This window comes from Hyaena hyaena, unplaced genomic scaffold (genome assembly GCF_003009895.1).
Source record: "Hyaena hyaena isolate Hyena2069 unplaced genomic scaffold, ASM300989v1 scaffold_354, whole genome shotgun sequence".
Taxonomy (NCBI): Eukaryota; Metazoa; Chordata; class Mammalia; order Carnivora; family Hyaenidae; genus Hyaena; species Hyaena hyaena.
Window position 1 is genome coordinate 916862 of NW_024080988.1, and position 6403 is coordinate 923264.

A 6403-nucleotide genomic window follows, 5' to 3' on the forward strand; every position below is an offset into this window, starting at 1 on the left:
TGTTGTAATGCCTCACACTTGGGACTTTCTTTCTAGGGGGAAGCTTGGATGATACTCTCACCTACTCTTTCACTATGGTTTCAGACAGTACATATTTCTTTACTGGAAACTCCTTCTGGCTGCTTTCAAATAAGACGGCTGATAGGACCATCTCATTAAGACCAGTCGTATTCTAGCTCAGGAGTGAATTTAAAAAAATAAGGAAAAAAAAAAAAGACCAAGAAAGGGAAGCACTCTGAACAAGAACTTTGAGTATAAAGTTACACATCTGAGGGGCTTGGGTGGCTCAGTTGGTTAGGTGTCTGACTCTTGCTTTTATCTCAGGTCATGATCTCACAGTTTCAAGAGCAGCACGGAGCCTGCTTGGGATTCTCTCTCTCTCCGCCCCTTCCCCATTTGTGCTGTCTCTGTGTCTCTCAAAATAAATAACTAAATCTTAAAAAAATTAAACTTACACATCTGGGTTCAAATTCTGATTCTATGACATTGTCCAAGCCAGCAATTTCTGCACTTTAGTTTTCTCATTTGCATAAGACAAAAATAGAAAGAAGGTAAAGTTATGCTGTATTTCATTGAACCTAAATTGCAATTTTTGGTCCCACATTTCAGCATCTATGAATAAGAACACATCTTATGATCAGTGATGTGGCATAGTTTAATTGACAATATATTTACTTTCTCAATGGTACAAAAATAATGTGTCTTAGAATTGACAGTGACTTAGATTTGACAAAATAGAATATGTTCCTTAATAATTATTATATTCATTTTGCTTGATGCCTCAACATCTAATCCTCAGATGACTTAGTTTAAGCCAATGTTTGTACATCCATTCCCTTAACAAAGATGTAACTCAGACTTAAGGAAAAGCTTTCTGTCCTACTAGGAAAGACACACAGCCATTGTCATGTGACTTTTAGAATGGCTACAGCCATCTCTTTTCCAGCTTGAAATTGAAAATATTAGCAAAGAAGAATAGAACCACAAACTACTAGAAACAGAGGCAGAAGACATGTTTCACTATGCACAGAACATTGTTCTTCTTGTTATATATGGCAATACATTTTCTTCTTACTAACAAAATACAGATCATGAATAATCAGTGTTGTGTGTTGGGGAAAGGGTTTACTGTTATACTTCTGAAATTGCCTGGGTATCAATAAATTTCCATATGAAGCTGGTTTTTAAACTCTTTTATCAATAAATAGAAAAAAGCATATAGAAATCATATTTATTATATTTTTATGTTCATCATATTTGCTCTAGAAACAAAATTAGAAAACTAGCTGACAGGACCGAAGTTTTAAATGATTCTGATATTTTATCAAATAAAAACAGTAACTCTAAGTTAGACTGCTTGGGTTTGTAACTTGCCTTCAATTCTGCCAGTCCCAGTTTTGTCATCTGTATCCAGGATAACACTGATCCTTCTCATGATGATTCTTATGAGAATATAGTGAATTAAGACATGTGATACTTGGATTACAAGATACACTACAAAACTGCAGTAATCAAATGCATATGGCACAAGCACAAAGATAGACACAGAATTTAATGTTACAGAACAAAGAGTCCAGACATAAGCCCAGATTTCTATGATTAAAGGAGATAAGAATATACAATGGGGAAAAGAGTCTCTTCGATAAATGGTGCTAAGAAAACTAGACCGCTGCATGCAAAAGAGTAAAACTGCATCACATTCTAACAGCACACACAAAAATAAAATCCAAATGGATTAAAGACCTCAGTGTGACACCTGAAACCATAACAGTCTTGAGGGAACACAGACAGCAATCTCTCTGACATCTTTTTCTAGATGTCTCCTAAGGCAGGGAAAACAAAATCAAATATAAACTATTAGGGTTTTATCAAAATAAAAGCTTTTGTACAGAAAAGGAAACCATCAACTAAACAAAAAGGCCTACTGCTTGGGAGAAAATATTTGCAAATGGAGTATCTGATAAGGGGTTAAAACCTGAATATATAAAGAACTTATGCAACTGAACACCAAAACAAGAAACAATCTGGTTTAATTGATAGGCAGAAAACCTGAATAGACATTTTTCCAAAGAAGATTTACAGATAGCAAACACACATGAAAAGACGTCCAACATCACTAATCATGAAGGAAATGCAAATCAAAACCACAATGAGATAGTACCTTAAGCTTGTCAGAATGGGTAGAATAAAAAAGACAAAAATACTCAAGTGTTGGTAAGGATGTGAAAATAAAAGAACTCTTATGGATTGTTTGTAGGAATGTAAATTAGTGTATCCACAATGGAAAGCAGTATGAAGGCTCTTAAAAAGTTAAAAATAGAAATTCATATGGGAATTCTGGTAAAAGAAAACAAAAACACTAGTTTGAAAACAAAGGGGCACCTGGGTGGCTCAGTCGGTTAAGTGTCTAACTTCAGCTCAGGTAATGATCTCAGGGTCCGTGGGTTCAAGCCCCCATCCAGCTGTGCTGGCAGCTCAGAGCCTAGAGCTTGCTTCAGATTCTGTGTCTCCCTCTCTCTGCCCCTCCCCCACTCATGCTCTGCTTCTGTCTCAAAAATAAACAAACATTTAAAAATTTAAAAAAAGAAAAAAATGTATGCACTCCTATGTTCACAGCAGCATTATTTACAATAGCCAAAATATGGAAGCAACTCAAATATCCATCGATAGATGAAGAAAGAAGATATGATATATACAATGGAATATTACTTAGCCTTAAAAAACAATGAGATCTTGCCATTTGCAGCAACATGGATGGACCCAAAGGGTATTATGTTAAGTGAAATAAGTCAAACAAAGGAAGATAAATACCATATGATTTCATTTACATGTAGAATCTTAAAAAAAAAGAAAAAAAAAAGAAAATGAAGAAACAAAGATAATGCAGAAACAGATCCATAAATACAGAGTGAAAACTGATGGTTGTCCAAAGGGAAAAAGGTAGGGGATGAGAAAAATGAGTGAATACAAATAGGAGATTTGGGCTTCCACTTATGAAATGATAAGTCATGAGGATAAGAGTTATAGTACAGGAAATACAGTCACTGGTATTATGGAATTGTATAATGACAGACTGTAGCTACACTTGTGATGAACATAGTGTAATGTACAGACTTGTCAAATCACTATGTTTTATACTTGGAATTAACATAACATTATGTATCAACTATCGTTCAAAAATACAGCACTTGGAGCACAATACTTGGCCCATATTAAACCTAATAAATGTTCACTGTTATTACTATTAGGCCAATGAAATATAATTTATTTTTCTATATTATTTATGATCACCTTAGTATTTGTCATGTGGGCAATCTAATATGCTGAAGAAGGGAAAAGTTTTAGGTTTAGTTGGTAGCAGTAAAGTATGTTGTTAATGAGTTCAAAGGCGGTATTGGGAGGAAAAATAGACAAAATATCTGTATTCCTGTAAGCAAATGGATAAGTTAAACCATGAATACATTTGAGGTTTTATAAATAAAGAAGAGGGTCTTTATGATACTGGATTGCATAGATGCCACTACTTAAATTTCAGTTATGGCCATAACTTCTCTATGTCAATGGTATTACAAATTGATAAGCTATAGGCAAATGAATTAGATAGTAAGGAAACACTGAACAAAATGAAATCTAGCTTATTACATCTTAGGAGAAGATCAGAGTGGGTGGTTTGGGAAGGGTTTGCACAAGGGACAAAGGATTGGTTACAACAGAATGAACATGGCTTTTAAATACAGCTGACCCGTGAACAACATGGGTTTGGACTATGTGAGTCCTCTTAGAGTTAAATAAATAGATTTAAATAAATAGATTTTAAGTAAATAGATTTAAATAAATCTATTATGGTAAATGTAGTTTCTCTTTCTTATTACTTTCTTAATAGCAATTTTTCTTTAGCTTACTTTATTATAAGAATATACTATATAATACATATAACATACAAGATGTGTTAATCAAATATTTATCTTATCATTAAGGTTTCTGGTCAATAACAGGCCAGACATTTTTGGGGAGTCAAAAGTTACACAGAGATTTCTGACTTGCAGAGGTTCAGTACCACTAACTCCTAGGTTATTCAGTGGTCAATTATAATAGAGATTATAATGAGTTTGCTTGTTCAAAAATTTGTTAGGTGTTACCGAATTCTTGTGTAACCTGCAAATGTGGTTAAGTGAAAATAAACTGTTCATGGATTCCTTCTTTAGTTGGTAATAACTTTATAATATTGTTGCTGCATAGAATTAAATCCTGGAATGAGATTAGGTGGAACCCATCTTTAGGATGTGGTGGCTTTTGATAATTTGCTTTCCTATTTGTGTACCCTCTTATGAGGAATGCTTTGCCTGCCCCTGCTACCATCAAGTAGGACTAAACATACTTTGAAAGTAAGTAGAAAGGAGGGTATGAAATTACTTAAAATATGTCACTTGCTAATATTTCATTTGAAAAAAATCTCTGGTGGGGATTAGTTGACCACACAATTACCACTGCGATAGATTTTACATCTCATTCAAAGACTTACCTCAATAGATGTTTATGATACGTATTTAACTTTTATACTCTGTATCTGAGTGGTTTTGTTTTCAGACAAGATGCCACTTTGTAGGTGAACTGGAGACAACCTAGAGGAAAAAAATAAATGTGAAAAATATTTCATAAGAAGAAACTGGGAGAAACTTGTGAGTGTTGAGGTCTGAATAATATAATTTTGGGTCATAAAAGAGTTGCTCAAATATGAAACTACTCAAAAATCTTAAAGATGTATGTTATTACTATCAAAGATAGGAATAATATGAATGAATGCAAGTCAAAGAAACATTTTCAATTCAACATCAATATAAAAATTATAAAACACAAGAACTAGATCATGAGCTATTTAATAAGATGCCAAACTTCCCTCTCATCAATGAATTTGTTGAAACAGAAGCTGGATGTCATCTGCCAGGATATCTGTATAAGGCCTTTCCATTTTAGTGGACGATGCTAGAAAAGATACCATTGTATATCCTTTCCAACTTGAAGTCAACAATTAATTTATGTCTATAATTTATAAGATGTTACACTAGATTGAGAGATGCAGAAGTAAAGTCCACAGGCCCAGAAGAAGCTTCAGTCTAAATGTTAAGCCAGATCATTCATTAAAAGTCCAAAATAGGGTGTTATACAAATGTTACAGAAACATAGAGGTGGAACAAAAATTTGAGAAGTAATGGAGGTGATGTGGTCAGTCGTCAAGAATATGTATGGGGAAAAAAAGAGAAGAAAGATACTCTATCATAGTAGATGAAAAAAGAGAAGAAAGATACTCTATAATTTCTATTCCACCTATGTCTATAATATATATTTTGTTCACCTGGTAATAGAGCAAGAAGAAGACTTAAGAATGTGGATTTTCTATACCATGGTTAGCTTTAATTCTGTGTATGCAGTTACCATCAATTAATTCAAGTACCAGTAAAACAATAAATAGTAGAAATCCAAATGTCAGCAGCTTTTCAGCTTGCAAACCATAGAAGAAAATATGTAAATAAAATCCCACTAATAACTGCTTTTCTTAGAGAATTGAAATTTAGAAACTAAAATTAGTTACCTTGTCCAATTAAAAAATGCTCAATAGTTAATAATTCTTTGCACATCTCAGTTGCCATAAAAGATCTTTGTTAAATTCTTTAGTAATGTTAGAATAATAATATGAGGTCCCTTTATGACAGGTGTAACAAATATCATATTGTTCTAATGGATTCCCTCTATTAAGTGAATTAAGTTGAGAAGTATGGCTTAAAAAGTGAAATCATTGGAAATATAGGAGGAAACACATACTGCAAATTCTATGGAGCTGTCTCTATTTCAAATATTGTCTTAATGTAAAATATATATTTTAATTTTAAGTTATAAAGGTGGTTAGAGAAGATATTCCCTAAAAGTCACAGCCTTGAGTAACATCCTCCAGCAGTAAACAGGGCTGGCCTGTGTTAGGATATTGTGAAAGTGACAATATCTGACATATGATCATAAACAACAATGTGGCTCCTGCTTTCCTTATTAGGATCACTTGATCTGAGGAAAGCCATCTACCATGTCATTAGGACATTCAAGTTGCTCCGTAAAGACAAACCTAAGATAAGGAACTAAGGCTTCCTGCTCACAGCTGATTGAGTCAGCCATATTGGAAGTGAATTCTCCAGCTCAGTCAACTCTTCAAGTGATTGAAGTTCCAGGAGACTTTTGCCTATAACATCAAGACACTGTGCCAGAACCAACCAACTAGGCTGCTCCAAACTCTATACACAAACATGCAAATATGATCATAAATATTTGTTGTTTTTATTATAATGGCTTTATTGAGATGTAGTTACATATAAAGTTATCCAATGTATGGTATCTAATTTAGTGGAACTAAATA